Below are 20,928 nucleotides of genomic sequence, written 5' to 3'. Positions count from 1 at the left end.
TCTCCCTATACCTCTCTCTCCCTGTACCTCTCTCCCTGTACCTCTCTCCCTGTACCTCTCTCCCCCTGTACCTCTCTCCCTGTACCTCTCTCCCTGTACCTCTCTCCCTGTACCTCTCTCCCTGTACCTCTCTCCCTGTACCTCTCCCCTATACCTCTCTCCCTGTACCTCTCTCCCTGTACCTCTCTCCCTGTACCTCTCTCCCCTGTACCTCTCTCCCTGTACCTCTCTCCCTGTACCTCTCTCCCTGTACCTCTCTCCCTGTACCTCTCTCCCTCTACCTGTCTCCCCTGTACCTCTCTCTCCCTGTACCTACTCTCCCCTGTACCTCTCTCCCTATACCTCTCTCCCTATACCTCTCTCCCTATACCTCTCTCCCTGTACCTCTCTCTCCCTATACCTGTACCTCTCTCCCTGTACCTCTCTCCCCCTGTACCTCTCTCCCTATACCTCTCTCTCTCCCTGTACCTCTCTCCCTGTACCTCTCTCCCTGTACCTCTCTCCTCTGTACCTCTCTCCCTGTACATCTCTCTCTCTCCCCTGTACCTCTCTCCCTATACCTCTCCCTCCTCTCTCCTATACATCTCTCCCTGTACCTCTCTCCCTATACATCTCTCCCTGTACCTCTCTCCCTATACCTCTCTCCCTGTACCTCTCCCCTGTACCTCTCTCCCCTATACCTCTCTCCCTGTACCTCTCTCCCTGTACCTCTCTCCCTGTACCTCTCTCCCTGTACATCTCTCCCTGTACCTCTCTCCCTGTACCTCTCTCCCTGTACCTCTCTCCCTGTACCTCTCTCCCTGTACCTCTCTCTCTCCCTATACCTCTCTCCCTGTACCTCTCTCCCTGTACCTCTCTCCCTGTACCTCTCTCCCTGTACATCTCTCCCTGTACCTCTCTCCCTGTACCTCTCTCCCTGTACCTCTCTCCCTCTCTGTACCTCTCCCCTGTACCTCTCTCCCTGTACATCTCTCCCTCCCTACCTCTCTCCCTATACATCTCTCCCTGTACCTCTCTCCCTATACCTCTCTCCCTGTACCTCTCTCCCTATACCTCTCTCCCTGTACCTCTCTCCCTGTACATCTCTCCCTGTACCTCTCTCCCTATACCTCTCTCCCTGTACCTCTCTCCCTATACATCTCTCCCTGTACCTCTCTCCCTATACATCTCTCCCTGTACCTCTCTCCCTATACCTCTCTCCCTGTACCTCTCTCCCTGTACATCTCTCCCTGTACCTCTCTCCCTGTACCTCTCTCCCTATACATCTCTCCCTGTACCTCTCTCCCTGTACCTCTCTCCCTGTACCTCTCTCCCTATACATCTCTCCCTGTACATCTCTCTCTCTCCCTGTACATCTCTCCCTGTACCTCTCTCCCTATACATCTCTCCCTGTACATCTCTCCCTGTACATCTCTCCCTGTACATCTCTCTCTCTCCCTGTACATCTCTCCCTGTACATCTCTCCCTGTACCTCTCTCCCTGTACATCTCTCCCTATACCTCTCTCCCTGTACATCTCTCCCTGTACATCTCTCCCTGTACATCTCTCCCTGTACCTCTCTCCCTGTACATCTCTCCCTATACCTCTCTCCCTGTACATCTCTCCCTGTACATCTCTCCCTGTACATCTCTCCCTGTACCTCTCTCCCTGTACATCTCTCCCTATACCTCTCTCCCTATACCTCTCTCCCTGTACATCTCTCCCTATACCTCTCTCCCTGTACATCTCTCCCTGTACCTCTCTCCCTGTACCTCTCTCCCTGTACCTCTCTCCCTATACATCTCTCCCTGTACCTCTCTCCCTATACCTCTCTCTCTCTCCCTGTACCTCTCTCTCTGTACCTCTCTCCCTGTACCTCTCTCCCTGTACCTCTCTCCCTATACCTCTCTCCCTATACCTCTCTCTCTCCCTATACCTCTCTCTCTCCCTGTACCTCTCTCCCTGTACTTCTCTCCCTATACCTCTCTCTCTCTCCCTGTACCTCTTTCCCTATACCTCTCTCCCTGTACCTCTCTCCCTATACCTCTCTCTCTCCCTGTACCTCTTTCCCTATACCTCTCTCCCTGTACCTCTCTCCCTATACCTCTCTCTCTCCCTATACCTCTCTCTCTCCCTATACCTCTCTCCCTATACCTCTCTCCCTGTACCTCTCTTCCTATACCTCTCTCCCTATACCTCTCTCCCTATACCTCTCTCTCTCCCTATACCTCTCTCTCTCCCTGTACCTCTCTCCCTATACCTCTCTCCCTGTACCTCTCTCCATGTACCTCTCTCCCTATACCTCTCTCTCTCCCTGTACCTCTCTCCCTATACCTCTCTCCCTATACCTCTCTCCCTATACCTCTCTCCCTATACATCTCTCTCTCCCTATACCTCTCTCTCTGCCTATACCTCTCTCCCTATACCTCTCTCTCTCCCTGTACCTCTCTCCCAATACCTCTCTCTCTCCCTGTATCTCTCTCCCTATACCTCTTTCTCCCCTGTACCTCTCTCCCTATACCTCTCTCTCTCCCTGTACCTCTCTCCCTGTACCTCTCTCCCTGTACCTCTCTCCCTGTACCTCTCTCCCTATACCTCTCTCCCTGTACCTCTCTCCCTGTACCTCTCTCCCTATACCTCTCTCCCTATACCTCTCTCTCCCTGTACCTCTCTCCCTGTACCTCTCTCCCTATACCTCTCTCCCTATACCTCTCTATCTCCCTATACCTCTCTCCCTATACCTCTCTCCCTGTACCTCTCTCCCTGTACCTCTCTCCATATACCTCTCTCCCTATACCTCTCTCTCTCCCTGTACCTCTCTCCCTGTACCTCTCTCCCTATACCTCTCTTCCTATACCTCTCTCCCTCCCTGTACCTCTCTCCCTATACCTCTCTCTCTCCCTGTTTCTCTCTCCCTATACCTCTTTCTCCCCCTGTACCTCTCTTCCTATACCTCTCTCTCTCTCTCTCTCTCCCTGTACCTCTCTCCTTATAACTCTCTCTCTCCCTGTACCTCTCTCCCTGTACCTCTCTCTCTCTCCCTGTACCTCTCTCTCTCTCTTTCTCTCTCTCTCTCTCCCTGTACCTCTCTCCCTATACCTCTCTCTCTCTCCCTGTACCTCTCTCCCTATACCTCTCTCTCTCCCTGCACCTCTCTCCCTATACCTCTCTCTCTCCCTACACCTCTCTCCCTATACCTCTCTCTCTCCCTACACCTCTCTCCCTATACCTCTCTCTCTCCACATACCTCTCTCTGTCTCTTTCTTGTTTTTATCTCTCTTTCTCTGTGTTACGTGCCTCCTAGATGGCGGGAGGTGCAGGAATCAGGAGCAGGAGAGCAAGGAAGTCCCAGTGGCGCAATCGTTTATTCAGAAGTCCCAACTCAACAACAACATGGGGCGGGGGGAGGACACGCCCAAACGAGGTCACCACACACACAGGGAAATTAACGCTACACACGGAGGAGAAACCGCTACTCCTAAACACATACCAAAACGGTATAACTGCCGTGAGAAAGAAAACCCTGTGGTGCAGACACGCACCCCTAACAGAGTAACCACACCAAACAATCCCGCACAAAGACTTGCAGGCAGCGGAGGTTCATAAACCCGCCAAAATCAAATAATAGGACACAGGTGTAAACAAAACAGACACAAACGAAAAGGAAAAATGGATCGGTGGCAGCTAGTAGGCACCGCCTGAACAGGGGAAGGAGCCACCTTTGGTGGAAGTCGTGACACTCTGTTCCCACTCTTCTTTCTTTCGTTCCTTCTTTATTTCTCTCTCTCTCTTTCTTTCTTTTCACAACCCAGGGACCACCCACCAATCTGTCTCTGTTAAACTCTAAGCTCTCTTTCCACAACCTCATTCTCTCCCTCACTCCCTCACTTCCTTCCTTCCAATGCTCTCTCTTTCTCTCTCTCTCTCTAAATTATATTCAATTTTATTTTAAAAGCTTTATTGGTATGGGGGACATATGTTAACATTGCCTAAGCAAGAGGGGCAGCAGAGTAGCCTAGTGGTTAGAGCGTTGGGCTAGTAACCGGAAGGTTGCAAGTTCAAATCCCCGAGCTGACAAGGTACAATCTGTCGTTCTGCCCCTGAACAGGCAGTTAACCCACTGTTCCCAGGCCATCATTGAAAATAAGAATTTGTTCTAAACTGACTTGAGTGGAAAAAAAGAGTGGAAAACTCAGAGTGGAAAAATCAGAGTGGAAAAATCAGAGTGGATCAGAGTGGATCAGAGTGGATCAGAGTGGATCAGAGCAGTATTGACCGCTTGTCCACCATGTCATAATAACACTGAGGGCATATCGACCGTGTCCCTTTACAGTCCACAAAGAGTTGATGACAACACTCACTCCTTTACCCAGAGAGATATGTTCCCCTCCAGCAGACAGGGGAGAGAGATATGTTCCCCTCCAGCAGACAGGGGAGAGAGATATGCAGACAGGGGAGACAGATATGTTCCCTCCAGCAGACAGGGAGAGATATGTTCCCCTCCAGCAGACAGGGGAGAGAGATATGTTCCCCTCCAGCAGACAGGGAGAGAGATATGTTCCCCTCCAGCAGACAGGGGAGAGAGATATGTTCCCCTCCAGCAGACAGGGAGAGAGATATGTTCCCCTCCAGCAGACAGGGGAGAGAGATATGTTCCCCTCCAGCAGACAGGGAGAGATATGTTCCCTCCAGCAGACAGGGAGAGATATGTTCCCCTCCAGCAGACAGGGAGAGAGACAGGGAGATGTTTCCCCTCCAGCAGACAGGGAGAGATATGTTCCCCTCCAGCAGACAGGGGAGAGATATGTTCCCCTCCAGCAGACAGGGAGAGATATGTTCCCCTCCAGCAGACAGGGAGAGAGATATGTTCCCCTCCAGCAGACAGGGAGAGAGAGATATGTTCCCCTCCAGCAGACAGGGGAGAGATATGTTCCCCTCCAGCAGACAGGGAGAGACAGGGGAGATGTCCCCTCCAGCAGACAGGGAGAGAGATATGTTCCCCTCCAGCAGACAGGGGAGAGAGATATGTTCCCCTCCAGCAGACAGGGAGTTCCCCCTCCCTATGTTCCCCCTCCAGCAGACAGGGAGAGAGAGATATGTTCCCCTCCAGCAGACAGGGAGACAGATATGTTCCCCTCCAGCAGACAGTGTGAGAGAGATATGTTCCCCTCCAGCAGACAGGGAGAGAGATATGTTCCCCTCCAGCAGACAGGGAGACAGATATGTTCCCCTCCAGCAGACAGGGAGAGAGATATGTTCCCCTCCAGCAGACAGGGAGAGAGATATGTTCCCCTCCAGCAGACAGGGTGAGAGATATGTTCCCCCTCCAGCAGACAGGGGAGAGAGATATGTTCCCCTCCAGCAGACAGGGTTCCCCTCCAGCAGACAGGGGAGAGATATGTTCCCCTCCAGCAGACAGGGGAGAGATATGTCCCCTCCAGCAGACAGGGGAGAGATATGTTCCCCTCCAGCAGACAGGGAGAGAGATATGTTCCCCTCCAGCAGACAGGGAGAGATATGTTCCCCTCCAGCAGACAGGGAGAGAGATATGTTCCCCTCCAGCAGACAGGGAGAGAGAGATATGTTCCCCTCCAGCAGACAGGGAGAGAGATATGTTCCCCTCCAGCAGACAGGGGAGAGATATGTTCCCTCCAGCAGACAGGGAGAGATATGTTCCCCTCCAGCAGACAGTGTGACAGGTTCCCCTCCAGCAGACAGGGGAGAGATATGTTCCCCTCCAGCAGACAGGGAGAGATATGTTCCCCCAGCAGACAGGGAGAGAGATATGTTCCCTCCAGCAGACAGGGGGAGAGATATGTTCCCCTCCAGCAGACAGGGAGAGAGATATGTTCCCCTCCAGCAGACAGGGAGAGAGATATGTTCCCCTCCAGCAGACAGGGAGAGAGATATGTTCCCCTCCAGCAGACAGTGTTCCCTCCAGCAGAGAGATATGTTCCCCTCCAGCAGACAGGGGAGAGATGTTCCCTCCAGAGACAGGGAGAGAGATATGTTCCCCTCCAGCAGACAGAGAGATATGTTTCCCCTCCAGCAGACAGGGAGAGATATGTTCCCCTCCAGCAGACAGGGGAGAGATATGTTCCCCTCCAGCAGACAGGGGAGAGAGATATGTTCCCCTCCAGCAGACAGTGTGAGAGAGATATGTTCCCCTCCAGCAGACAGGGAGAGAGATATGTTCCCCTCCAGCAGACAGGGAGAGAGATATGTTCCCCTCCAGCAGACAGGGGAGAGATATGTTCCCCTCCAGCAGACAGGGAGAGAGATATGTTCCCCTCCAGCAGACAGGGAGAGAGATATGTTCCCCTCCAGCAGACAGGGGAGAGAGATATGTTCCCCCTCCAGCAGACAGGGAGAGATATGAGCAGACAGGGAGAGAGATATGTTCCCCTCCAGACAGACAGGGGGAGAGAGAGATATGTTCCCCTCCAGCAGACAGGGAGAGAGATATGTTCCCCTCCAGCAGACAGGGAGAGAGATATGTTCCCCTCCAGCAGACAGGGGAGAGATATGTTCCCCTCCAGCAGACAGGGAGAGAGAGATATGTTCCCCTCCAGCAGACAGGGAGAGAGAGATATGTTCCCCTCCAGCAGACAGGGAGAGAGATATGTTCCCCTCCAGCAGACAGGGGAGAGATATGTTCCCCTCCAGCAGACAGGGGAGAGATATGTTCCCCTCCAGCAGACAGGGGAGAGATATGTTCCCCTCCAGCAGACAGGGAGAGAGATATGTTCCCCTCCAGCAGACAGGGAGAGAGATATGTTCCCCTCCAGCAGACAGGGGAGAGATATGTTCCCCTCCAGCAGACAGGGAGAGAGATATGTTCCCCTCCAGCAGACAGGGAGAGAGATATGTTCCCCTCCAGCAGACAGGGGAGAGATATGTTCCCCTCCAGCAGACAGGGAGAGAGATATGTTCCCCTCCAGCAGACAGGGAGAGATATGTTCCCCTCCAGCAGACAGGGGAGAGATATGTTCAGCAGACAGGGAGAGAGATATGTTCCCCTCCAGCAGACAGGGGAGAGATATGTTCCCCTCCAGCAGACAGGGAGAGGGCAGACAGAGATATGTTCCCCTCCAGCAGACAGGGAGAGAGAGATATGTTCCCCTCCAGCAGACAGGGAGAGATATGTTCCCCTCCAGCAGACAGGGAGATATGTCCCCTCCAGCAGACAGGGAGAGATGTTCCCCTCCAGCAGACAGGAGAGGATGTTCCCCTCCAGCAGACAGGGAGAGATATGTTCCCCTCCAGCAGACAGGGGAGAGATATGAGACAGGGGAGAGATATGTTCCCCTCCAGCAGACAGGGAGAGATATGTTCCCCTCCAGCAGACAGGGGAGAGATATGTTCCCCTCCAGCAGACAGGGAGACAGATATGTTCCCCTCCAGCAGACAGGGGAGAGAGATATGTTCCCCTCCAGCAGACAGGGAGAGAGATATGTTCCCCTCCAGCAGACAGGGAGAGAGATATGTTCCCCTCCAGCAGACAGGGAGAGAGATTGTTCCCCTCCAGCAGACAGGGGAGAGATATGTTCCCCTCCAGCAGACAGGGAGAGAGATATGTTCCCCTCCAGCAGACAGGGAGAGAGAGATATGTTCCCCTCCAGCAGACAGGGGAGAGATATGTTCCCCTCCAGCAGACAGGGGAGAGATATGTTCCCCTCCAGCAGACAGGGAGAGAGATATGTTCCCCTCCAGCAGAGAGGGGAGAGATATGTGCCCCTCCAGCAGACAGGGAGACAGATATGTTCCCCTCCAGCAGACAGGGGAGAGAGATATGTTCCCCTCCAGCAGACAGGGAGAGTTCCCCTCCAGCAGAGATATGTTCCCCTCCAGCAGACAGGGAGAGATATGAGCAGACAGGGAGAGATATGTTCCCCTCCAGCAGACAGGGGAGAGATATGTTCCCCTCCAGCAGACAGGGAGAGAGATATGTTCCCCTCCAGCAGACAGGGGAGAGATATGTTCCCCTCCAGCAGACAGGGAGAGAGATCCCCTCCAGCAGACAGGGAGAGAGATATGTTCCCCTCCAGCAGACAGGGAGAGAGAGATATGTTCCCCTCCAGCAGACAGGGGAGAGATATGTTCCCCTCCAGACAGACAGGGGAGAGAGATATGTTCCCCTCAGCAGACAGGGAGACCCCTCCAGCAGACAGGGAGAGAGATATGTTCCCCTCCAGCAGACAGGGGAGAGAGATATGTTCCCCTCCAGCAGACAGGGAGAGAGAATGTTCCCCTCCAGCAGACAGGCAGACAGGGAGAGATATGTTCCCCTCCAGCAGACAGGGGAGAGATATGTTCCCCTCCAGCAGACAGGTTCCCCTCCAGCAGACAGGGAGAGAGATATGTTCCCCTCCAGCAGACAGGGAGAGAGATATGTTCCCCTCCAGCAGACAGGATATGTTCCCTCCAGAGACAGGGATATGTTCCCCTCCAGCAGACAGGGAGAGAGATATGTTCCCCTCCAGCAGACAGGGAGAGAGATATGTTCCCCTCCAGCAGACAGGGAGAGATATATTCCCCAGCAGACAGGGAGAGATATGTTCCCCAGCAGACAGGGAGAGATATGTTCCCCTCCAGCAGACAGGGAGAGAGATATGTTCCCCTCCAGCAGACAGGGGAGAGATATGTTCCCCTCCAGCAGACAGGGAGACAGATATGTTCCCCTCCAGCAGACAGTGTGAGAGAGATATGTTCCCCTCCAGCAGACAGGGAGAGAGATATGTTCCCCTCCAGCAGACAGGGAGAGAGATATGTTCCCCTCCAGCAGACAGTGTGAGAGAGATATGTTCCCCTCCAGCAGACAGGGAGAGAGATATGTTCCCCTCCAGCAGACAGGGGGAGAGATATGTTCCCCTCCAGCAGACAGATATGTTCCCCTCCAGCAGACAGGGAGAGAGATATGTTCCCCTCCAGCAGACAGGGAGAGAGAGCAGACAGGGAGAGAGATGTGTTCCCCTCCAGCAGACAGGGAGAGAGATATGTTCCCCTCCAGCAGACAGGGAGAGAGATATGTTCCCCTCCAGCAGACAGGGAGAGATATGTTCCCCTCCAGCAGACAGGGGAGAGATATGTTCCCCTCCAGCAGACAGGGGAGAGAGATATGTTCCCCTCCAGCAGACAGGGAGAGAGATATGTTCCCCTCCAGCAGACAGGGGAGAGATATGTTCCCCTCCAGCAGACAGGGAGAGATATGTTCCCCTCCAGAGACAGGGGAGAGATATGTTCCCCTCCAGCAGACAGGGAGAGATATGAGCAGACAGGGAGACAGATATGTTCCCCTCCAGCAGACAGGGAGAGAGATATGTTCCCCTCCAGCAGACAGGGAGATATGTTCCCCTCCAGCAGACAGGGAGAGAGATATGTTCCCCTCCAGCAGACAGGGAGAGATATGTTCCCCTCCAGCAGACAGGGAGAGAGATATGTTCCCCTCCAGCAGACAGGGAGAGAGATATGTTCCCCTCCAGCAGACAGGGGAGAGACAGGGGAGAGATATGTTCCCCTCCAGCAGACAGGGGAGAGAGATATGTTCCCCTCCAGCAGACAGGGAGAGAGATATGTTCCCCTCCAGCAGACAGGGGAGAGATATGTTCCCCTCCAGCAGACAGGGGAGAGATATGTTCCCCTCCAGCAGACAGGGAGATATGTTCCCCTCCAGCAGACAGGGAGAGAGATATGTTCCCCTCCAGCAGACAGGGAGAGTGTGATATGTTCCCCTCCAGCAGACAGGGAGAGATATGTTCCCCTCCAGCAGACAGGGAGAGAGAGATATGTTCCCCTCCAGCAGACAGGGAGAGAGATATGTTCCCCTCCAGCAGACAGGGGAGAGATATGTTCCCCTCCAGCAGACAGGGAGAGAGATATGTTCCCCTCCAGCAGACAGGGGAGAGATATGTTCCCCTCCAGCAGACAGGGGAGAGATATGTTCCCCTCCAGCAGACAGGGAGAGAGATATGTTCCCCTCCAGCAGACAGGGAGAGAGAGATATGTTCCCCTCCAGCAGACAGGGACCCTCCAGCAGGGGAGAGATATGTTCCCCTCCAGCAGACAGGGGAGAGATATGTTCCCCTCCAGCAGACAGGGGCAGAGACAGACAGGAGAGAGATATGTTCCCCTCCAGCAGACAGGTAGAGAGAGATATGTTCCCCTCCAGCAGACAGGGGAGAGATATGTTCCCCTCCAGCAGACAGGGGAGAGATATGTTCCCCTCCAGCAGACAGGGAGAGAGATGTTCCCCTCCAGCAGACAGGGGAGAGAGATATGTTCCCCTCCAGCAGACAGGGGAGAGATATGTTCCCCTCCAGCAGACAGGGGAGAGAGATATGTTCCCCTCCAGCAGACAGGGAGAGAGACAGGGATGTTCCCCTCAGCAGACAGGGAGAGATATGTTCCCCTCCAGCAGACAGGGAGAGAGATATGTTCCCCTCCAGCAGACAGGGGAGAGATATGTTCCCCTCCAGCAGACAGGGGAGAGATATGTTCCCCTCCAGCAGACAGGGAGAGAGATATGTTCCCCTCCAGCAGACAGGGGAGACAGCAGACAGGGAGAGAGATATGTTCCCCCTCCAGCAGACAGGGAGAGAGAGATATGTTCCCCTCCAGCAGACAGGGGAGATCCCCTCCAGCAGACAGGGGAGAGAGATATGTGTCCTCCAGAGACAGGGAGAGTTGTTCCCTCCAGCAGACAGGGAGAGAGATATGTTCCCCTCCAGCAGACAGGGAGAGAGATATGTTCCCCTCCAGCAGACAGGGGAGAGATATGTTCCCCCAGCAGACAGGGAGAGAGATCCCCTCCAGCAGACAGGGAGAGAGATATGTTCCCCTCCAGCAGACAGGGAGAGAGATATGTTCCCCTCCAGCAGACAGGGGAGATATGTTCCCCTCCAGCAGACAGGGAGAGAGATATGTTCCCCTCCAGCAGACAGGGAGAGAGATGTTCCCCTCCAGCAGACAGGGGAGAGATATGTTCCCCTCCAGCAGACAGGGAGAGAGATATGTTCCCCTCCAGCAGACAGGGGAGAGATATGTTCCCCTCCAGCAGACAGGGAGAGAGATATGTTCCCCTCCAGCAGACAGGGGAGAGATATGTCCCCTCCAGCAGACAGGGAGAGAGAGATATGTTCCCCTCCAGCAGACAGGGAGAGAGAGAGATATGTTCCCCTCCAGCAGACAGGGGAGAGAGATATGTTACCCTCCAGCAGACAGTTTGACCGTGTCTGTGAGATAGATGGGTTCCCCTCCAGCAGACAGTGTGACCGTGTCTGTGAGATAGATGGGTTCCCCTCCAGCAGACAGTGTGACCGTGTCTGTGAGACAGGGGAGAGAGATGGGTTCCCCTCCAGCAGACAGTGTGACCGTGTCTGTGAGACAGGGGAGAGAGATGGGTTCCCCACCAGCAGACAGTGTGACCGTGTCTGTGAGACAGCGGAGAGAGATGGGTTCCCCTCCAGCAGACAGTGTGACCGTGTCTGTGAGACAGGGGAGAGAGATGGGTTCCCCTCCAGCAGACAGTGTGACCGTGTCTGGGAGACAGGGGAGAGAGATGGGTTCCCCTCCAGCAGACAGTGTGACCGTGTCTGGGAGACAGGGGAGAGAGATGGGTTCCCCTCCAGCAGACAGTGTGACCGTGTCTGTGAGACAGGGGAGAGAGATGGGTTCCCCTCCAGCAGACAGTGTGACTGTGTCTGTGAGACAGGGGAGAGAGATGGGTTCCCCTCCAGCAGACAGTGTGACCGTGTCTGGGAGAGAGATGGGTTCCCCTCCAGCAGACAGTGTGACCGTGTCTGGGAGAGAGATGGGTTCCCCTCCAGCAGACAGTGTGACCGTGTCTGGGAGAGAGATGGGTTCCCCTCCAGCAGACAGTGTGACCGTGTCTGTGAGACAGGGGAGAGAGATGGGTTCCCCTCCAGCAGACAGTGTGACCGTGTCTGTGAGACAGGGGAGAGAGATGGGTTCCCATCCAGCAGACAGTGTGACCGTGTCTGTGAGACAGGGGAGAGAGATGGGTTCCCCTCCAGCAGACAGTGTGACTGTGTCTGTGAGACAGGGGAGAGAGATGGGTTCCCCTCCAGCAGACAGTGTGACCGTGTCTGTGAGACAGGGGAGAGAGATGGGTTCCCCTCCAGCAGACAGTGTGACTGTGTCTGTGAGACAGGGGAGAGAGATGGGTTCCCCTCCAGCAGACAGTGTGACCGTGTCTGGGAGACAGGGAGAGAGATGGGTTCCCCTCCAGCAGACAGTGTGACCGTGTCTGTGAGACAGGGAGAGAGATGGGTTCCCCTCCAGCAGACAGTGTGACCGTGTATGTGAGACAGGGGAGAGAGAGATGGGTTCCCCTCCAGCAGACAGTGTGACCGTGTCTGTGAGACAGGGGAGAGATGGGTTCCCCTCCAGCAGACAGTGTGACCGTGTCTGGGAGAGAGATGGGTTCCCCTCCAGCAGACAGTGTGACCGTGTCTGGGAGAGAGATGGGTTCCCCTCCAGCAGACAGTGTGACCGTGTCTGGGAGAGAGATGGGTTCCCCTCCAGCAGACAGTGTGACCGTGTCTGGGAGACAGGGGAGAGAGATGGGTTCCCCTCCAGCAGACAGTGTGACCGTGTCTGTGAGAGAGATGGGTTCCCCTCCAGCAGACAGTGTGACCGTGTCTGGGAGACAGGGGAGAGAGATGGGTTCCCCTCCAGCAGACAGTGTGACCGTGTCTGGGAGACAGGGGAGAGAGATGGGTTCCCCTCCAGCAGACAGTGTGACCGTGTCTGTGAGAGAGGGGAGAGAGATGGGTTCCTCTCCTGTCCAATGACACTTTTGTCTGTTTTCTTTGGTGTTCAGTGAAGCGCATGGGAAAGAATGAGGGAGAGAAAGAGAAATGAATGTGTGTGTTTGTGTGTGTGTGTGTGTGTGTGTGTGTGTGTGTGTGCGTGCGTGCGTGCGTGCGTGTGTGAGAGGAGGGGGGGGGTGATTAGCCACTCTTGTTTCCTCTCTCTCCACAGGGATTTCCATCCCTTTATTTGTGGCACAGCATCGAGACCACGGGATGTGTGTTTGTGGTCTCTCCCGTTGCCATGTCTATAGCTAATCACTTCTTTTTTCCTCTCCCAGACTGTACCAACTGTTGGCCTGGGGGGTGTCCCTGGTGATTGCTTCACTTCCCCTGTTCAGTTGCTACTACGGCCCAGCAGGAGCTTGGTGGTGAGTTTCTCACAATATTTGTTGTCATGCTAACAAAGCATTTTCATTCAGGATTTCTGTTTATATTTTTAATGTCCTTTTCTTTTGCCTTGGGTTTTGATCTCAGTTGAATGAGCTCCTCCCAACTCCTCTATATTCATCCAGGGTTCTTCCCAGAATGTCATTTGTTATCATTTAATGCCAGGCACCACACCCTAATATGGTATTTTTTTGCTGTAGGTTGCAGGAAATGGTTTACAGGTGTTTAAAAAATGCAAATAAATCTCTCGCCATACTCAGCTGCACCACCTTGTTAAAAAATCCTGGTGACACCTCTTCCTTTTCCTTCCTTCTTATTTACAATGACGGCCGAACAACTTGCCTTTGATTTTCGTCATCCATTTCGTTTGAGATTGATTGTGGCACAGTGATGTGGAAAGGAATCAAGGGACAAAGGGCGTTTATCCAAATGGGATCAGAACCTTAGTCTCAAAGCTCCATTCTCTTTATAGTCTGAGTTTATTAACAGCTACAGCTGTGCTCCTTTCCTCACCACAGTCACAGAATTCCCTCTTCATTCTTCTCTTCCTCTCTCTCTCCCTGCCTCTCTCTCTACCTTTGTAAAAGCTCTCTCTCCCTGCCTCTCTCTCTCCCTTTGTAAAATCTCTCTCTCCCTGCCTCTCTCTCTCCCTTTGTAAAATCTCTCTCTCCCTGCCTCTCTCTCTCCCTTTGTAAAATCTCTCTCTCCCTTTCTCTCTCTCTTCCTGCCTCTCTCTCTCTCCTGTTGTAATATCTCTCTCTCCCTGCCTCTCTCTTTCTTTCTCTCTCTCTCTCTCTCTCTCTCTCTCTCTCTCTCTCTCTCTCTCCCCCTTTGTAAAAGCTCTCTCTCCCTGCCTCTCTCTCTCTCCCTGCCTCTCTCTCTCCCTGCCTCTCTCTCTCTCCCTTTGTAAAAGCTCTCTCCCCCTGCCTCTCTCATTCTTTCACTCTCTCTCTCCCTGCCTCTCTCTCTCCCATTGTAATATCTCTCTCTCTCCCTGCCTCTCTCTTTCTTTCACTCTCTCTCTCTCTCTCCCTGCCTCTCTCTCTCCCCGCCTCTCTCTCCCTGCCTCTCTCTCTCCCTGCCTCTCTCTCTCCCTGCCTCTCTCTTTCTTTCACTCTCTCTCTCTCTCTCTCTCTCCCTGCCTCTCTCTCTCCCCGCCTCTCTTTCTTTCACTCTCTCTCTCTCTCTCTCTCTCTCTCTCCCTGCCTCTCTCTCTCCCTGCCTCTCTCTCTCCCTGCCTCTCTCTCTCTCCCTGCCTCTCTCTCTCTCCCGTTGTAATATCTCTCTCTCCCTGCTTCTCTCTTTCTTTCACTCTCTCTCTCTCTCTCTCCCTGCCTCTCTCTCTCCCTGCCTCTCTCTTTCTTTCACTCTCTCTCTCTCTCTCTCTCTCCCTGCCTCTCTCTCTCCCCGCCTCTCTCTCCCTGCCTCTCTCTCTCCCTGCCTCTCTCTCTCCCTGCCTCTCTCTCTCTCCCTGCCTCTCTCTCTCTCCCGTTGTAATATCTCTCTCCCTGCTTCTCTCTTTCTTTCACTCTCTCTCTCTCTCTCCCTGCCTCTCTTTCTCCCCGCCTCTCTCTCCCTGCCTCTCTCTCTCCCTGCCTCTCTCTCTCCCTGCCTCTCTCTCTCCCTGCCTCTCTCTCTACCTTTGTAAAAGCTCTCTCTCCCTGCCTCTCTCTCTCCCTTTGTAAAATCTCTCTCTCCCTGCCTCTCTCTCTCCCTTTGTAAAATCTCTCTCTCCCTGCCTCTCTCTCTCCCTTTGTAAAATCTCTCTCTCCCTGCCTCTCTCTCTTCCTGCCTCTCTCTCTCTCCTGTTGTAATATCTCTCTCTCCCTGCCTCTCTCTTTCTTTCTCTCTCTCTCTCTCTCTCTCTCTCTCTCTCTCTCTCTCCCTTTGTAAAAGCTCTCTGTCCCTGCCTCTCTCTCTCTCCCTGCCTCTCTCTCTCCCTGCCTCTCTCTCTCTCCCTTTGTAAAAGCTCTCTCCCCCTGCCTCTCTCATTCTTTCACTCTCTCTCTCCCTGCCTCTCTCTCTCCCGTTGTAATATCTCTCTCTCTCTCCCTGCCTCTCTCTTTCTTTCACTCTCTCTCTCTCTCTCCCTGCCTCTCTCTCTCCCCGCCTCTCTCTCCCTGCCTCTCTCTCTCCCTGCCTCTCTCTCTCCCTGCCTCTCTCTTTCTTTCACTCTCTCTCTCTCTCTCTCTCCCTGCCTCTCTCTCTCCCCGCCTCTCTCTTTCTTTCACTCTCTCTCTCTCTCTCTCTCCCTGCCTCTCTCTCTCTGCCTCTCTCTCTCCCTGCCTCTCTCTCTCCCCTGCCTCTCTCTCTCTCTCGTTGTAATATCTCTCCTCCCTGCTTCTCTCTTTCTTTCACTCTCTCTCTCTCTCTCTCCCTGCCTCTCTCTCTCCCTGCCTCTCTTTTCTTTCACTCTCTCTCTCTCTCTCTCTCTCTCTCCCTGCCTCTCTCTCCCCCCCGCCTCTCTCTCCCTGCCTCTCTCTCCCCTGCCTCTCTCTCTCCCTGCCTCTCTCTCTCTCCCTGCCTCTCTCTCTCTCCCGTTGTAATATCTCTCTCCCTGCTTCTCTCTTTCTTTCACTCTCTCTCTCTCTCCCTGCCTCTCTTTCTCCCCGCCTCTCTCTCCCTGCCTCTCTCTCTCCCTGCCTCTCTCTCTCCCTGCCTCTCTCTCTCCCTGCCTCTCTCTCTCTCCCTGCCTCTCTCTCTCTCCCGTTGTAATATCTCTCTCTCCCTGCTTCTCTCTCTCTCTCTCTCCATTCTCTCCAGCTGAATCACAGACGACCACATAGCCTGGAGATTTGGGATTTAAGTGAAAACCTCTCAGCCAACAAAGGGATGTAGGGAAGAGAGTAGAAGGGAAGGAGAGAGGAGGGGGTTGGTCACTGCAGAGAGTGTGGAAGGGGTTGTGTGTTGGGAGCCCAGATTTTTGTTCCTGTGTGTGTAATGTTAATAATGAAAAACGGGTTTGGAGAAATGCATGATGCAAAATATAACGCAAACAACTTCTATATTTAAAGGTTTAATAGACAGACATAGATAGACACAGATAGACACAGACGGACACAGATAGACACAGACGGACACAGACAGACATTGACGGACACAGACAGACATAGACAGACATAGATAGACATAGATAGACATAAACAGACATAGACGGACACAGACAGACATAAACAGACATAGACAGACACAGACGGACACAGACAGACACAGACAGACATAGACAGACATAGACAGACATAGACAAACATAGACAAACATAGACAAAAATAGACAGACATACAGTGCCTTGCGAAAGTATTCGGCCCCTTGAACTTTGCAAACTTTTGCCACATTTCAGGCTTCAAACATAAAGATATAAAACTGTATTTTTTTGTGAAGAATCAACAACAAGTGCGACACAATCATGAAGTGGAACGACATTTATTGGATATTTCAAACTTTTTTAACAAATCAAAAACTGAAAAATTGGGCGTGCAAAATTATTCAGCCCCTTTACTTTCAGTGTAGCAAACTCTCTCCAGAAGTTCAGTGAGGATCTCTGAATGATCCAATGTTGACCTAAATGACTAATGATGATAAATACAATCCACCTGTGTGTAATCAAGTCTCCGTATAAATGCACCTGCACCGTGATAGTCTCAGAGGTCCGTTAAAAGCGCAGAGAGCATCATGAAGAACAAGGAACACACCAGGCAGGTCCGAGATACTGTTGTGAAGAAGTTTAAAGCCGGATTTGGACACAAAAAGATTTCCCAAGCTTTAAACATCCCAAGGAGCACTGTGCAAGCGATAATATTGAAATGGAAGGAGTATCAGACCACTGCAAATCTACCAAGACCTGGCCGACCCTCTAAATTTTCAGCTCATACAAGGAGAAGACTGATCAGAGATGCAGCCAAGAGGCCCATGATCACTCTGGATGAACTGCAGAGATCTACAGCTGAGGTGGGAGACTCTGTCCATAGGACAACAATCAGTCGTATATTGCACACATCTGGCCTTTATGGAAGAGTGGCAAGAAGAAAGCCATTTCTTAAAGATATCCATAAAAAGTGTTGTTTAAAGTTTGCCACAAGCCACATGGGAGACACACCAAACATGTGGAAGAAGGTGCTCTGGTCAGATGAAACCAAAATTGAACTTTTTGGCAACAATGCAAAACGTTATGTTTGGCCTAAAAGTAACACAGCTCATCACCCTGAATACACACCATCCCCACTGTCAAACATGGCGGTAGCAGCATCATGGTTTTGGCCTGCTTTTCTTCAACAGGGACAGGGAAGATGGTTAAAATTGATGGGAAGATGGATGGAGCCAAATACAGGACCATTCTGGAAGAAAACCTGATGGAGTCTGCAAAAGACCTGAGACTGGGACGGAGATTTGTCTTCCAACAAGACAATGATCCAAAACATAAAGCAAAATCTACAATGGAATGGTTCAAAAATAAACATATCCAGGTGTTAGAATGGCCAAGTCAAAGTCCAGACCTGAATCCAATTGAGAATCTTTGGAAAGAACTGAAAACTGCTGTTCACAAATGCTCTCCATCCAACCTCACTGAGCTCGAGCTGTTTTGCAAGGAGGAATGGGAAAAAATTTCAGTCTATCGATGTGCAAAACTGATAGAGACATACCCCAAGCGACTTACAGCTATAATCGCAGCAAAAGGTGGCGCTACAAAGTATTAACTTAACCTGTTGAAACTCCCCATCCCGGATCCGGGATCGTGACTAAAGCCTCAGGCTCATTAGCATAACGCAACGTTAACGATTTCTGAAAATCGCAAATAAAATGAAAATAATGCGCCTGCTCTCAAGCTTAGCCTTTTCTTAACAACACTGTCATCTCAGATTTTCAAAATATGCTTTTGAACCATAGCAATTGACTAATTTGTGTAAGAGTATGCTAAGCTAGCTTAGCATTTTGAGTAGCATTTAGCACGCAACATTTTCACAAAAAACAGATAACCAAATAAATAAAATCATTTACCTTTGAAGAGCTTCGGATGTTTTCAATGAGGAGACTCTCAGTTACATACCAAATGCGCAGTTTTTCCTGAAAGCGTCTGTGTGTAGGAGAAATCGTTCCGTTTTGTACATCACATTTGGCTACCGAAACTAACCGAAAATTCAGTCACCTACAAACTTTTTCCGAATTAACTCCATAATATCGACCGAAACATGGCAAACGTTGTTTGGAATCAATCCTCAAGGTGTTTTTTCACATATCTCTTCATTGATATATCGTTCGTGGAAGCCTGCATTCTCCTCTGAATTCTGTGGAAAAATACTTGCAGCTGACTTTTGCGCACCAATTTCGGCGCAGGACACCGGGCGGACACCTGGTAAATGTGGTCTCTTATGGTCAATCTTCCAATGATATGCCTACAAATACGTCACAATGCTGCAGACACAGACGGACACAGACGGACAAATGCATATGGGAAGACAGACACGTTCCTCTAAGAGGTTCGCAGCAAATCTCTCAGCCTCCAGTGGGGAGGGCTGGCCTAAATACTTTTGCCTTTTGTCTGTTAGCTGTTTCACCCTTCTGTGCCCAGTGCCAAAACGTCAAATCAGGGTGGAGACCTTGGTGTTGAAAAGACTATACATTTGAAACATCTTAAACGCTTAAGGATACCCATGGCCTATTTTATCGCCCAGGGGCCCAGATACCAGTTACTGAGGCCTGCTTTACGGTGACCACTGGCCTGAGAGAGGGTACCTCGAGGCAAAATTCCAACAGGGAATAATCATCAAAAAATAGCATTCTTAACAGTGTGTGTGTGCCCTGTCGCGGACCACAATGTCTTGCTCCCAGACAGACTAAGCAACTATTTTGCTAGCTTTGAGGACAATACAGTGCCTCTGACACGGCCCGCTACCAAAACCTGCGGGCTCTCCATCACTGTAGCCAACGTGAGTAAAATATTTAAACGTGTTAACCCTCGCAAGGCTGCAGGCCCAGAACAGCTGGATGGTGTGTTTACAGACATATTCAATCAATTCTTATCCCAGTCTGCTGTTCCCACATGTTTCAAGAGGGCCACCATTGTTCCTGTTCCCAAGAAAGCTAAGGTAACTGAGCTAAATGACTACCACCCCGTAGCACTCACTTCCGTCATCATGAAGTGCTTTGAGAGACTAGTCAAGGACCATATCACCTCCACCCTACCTGACACCCTAGACCCACTCCAAGTTGCTTACCGCCCCAATAGATTCACAGGCGACGCAATCACACTGCACACTGCCCTAAACCATCTGGACAAGAGGAATACCTATGTAAGAATGCTGTTCATCGATTACAGCTCACACCATACTACCCTCCAAACTTGTCATTAACTCTCGACCCCGCCCTGTGCAACTGGGTCCTGGACTTCCTGACGGGCCGCCCCCAGGTGGTGAGGGTAGGTAACAACATCTCCACCCCACTGATTCTCAACACTGGGGCCCCACAAGGGTGCGTTCTCAGCCCTCTCCTGTACTCCCTGTTCACCCATGACTGCGTGGCCATGCACGCCTCCAACTCAATCATCAAGTTTGCGGATGACACAACAGTGGTAGGCTTGATTACCAACAACGACGAGACGGCCTACAGGGATGAGGTGAGGGCCCTCGGAGTGTGGTGTCAGGAAAATAACCTCACATTCAACGTCAACAAAACAAAGGAGATGATCGTGGACTTCAGGAAACAGCAGAGGGACCACCCCCCTATCCACATCAACGGGACAGTAGTGGAGAAGGTGGAAAGTTTTAAGTTCCTTGGCATACACATCACAGACAAAATGAAATGGTCCGCCCACACAGACAGCGTGGTGAAGAAGGCGCAGCAGCACCTCTTCAACCTCAGGAGGCTGAAGAAATTCAGCTTGTCACCAAAAACACTCACAAACGTCTACAGATGCACAATCGAGAGCATCCTGCCGGGCTGTATCACCACCTGGTACGACAACTGCTCCGCCCACAACCGTAAGGCTCTCCACAGGGTAGTGAGGTCTGCACAACGCATCACCGGGTGCAAACTACCTGCCCTCCAGGACACCTACAGCACCCGATGTCACAGGAAGGCCAAAAAGATCATCAAGGACAACAACCACCCGAGCCACTGCCTGTTCACCTTGCTATCATCCAGAAGGAGAGGTCAGTACAGGTAAAGCGGGGGCCGAGAGACTGAAAAAAACAGTTTCTATCTCAAGACCATCAGTCTGTGAACCACTAACATTGAGTGGCTGCTGCCAACATACTGACTCAACTCTAGCCACTTTAATAATGGAAAAATTGATGTAATCAGTTTATCACTAGCCACTTTATATCATGTTTACATACCCTACATTACTCATCTCATATGTATATACTGTACTCTATACCATCTACTGCATCTTGTCTATGCCGTTCGGGCATTTTTTATTTATTTTTTATTTCACCTTTATTTAACCAGGTAGGCTAGTTGAGAACAAGTTCTCATTTACAATTGCGACCCAACCAGGATAAAGCAAAGCAGTTCGACACATACAACGACACAGAGTTACACATGGAGTAAAACAAACATACAGTCAATAATACAGTATAAACAAGTCTATATACGATGTGAGCAAATGAGGTGAGATAAGAGGTAAAGGCAAAAAAAGGCCATGGTGGCAAAGTAAATACAATATAGCAAGTAAAACACTGGAATGGTAGATTTGCAATGGAAGAATGTGCAAAGTAGAAATACAAATAATGGA

This window comes from Oncorhynchus masou, chromosome 29 (genome assembly GCF_036934945.1).
Source record: "Oncorhynchus masou masou isolate Uvic2021 chromosome 29, UVic_Omas_1.1, whole genome shotgun sequence".
Lineage (NCBI taxonomy): Eukaryota > Metazoa > Chordata > Actinopteri > Salmoniformes > Salmonidae > Oncorhynchus > Oncorhynchus masou.
This window is presented reverse-complemented; position numbering follows the sequence as displayed.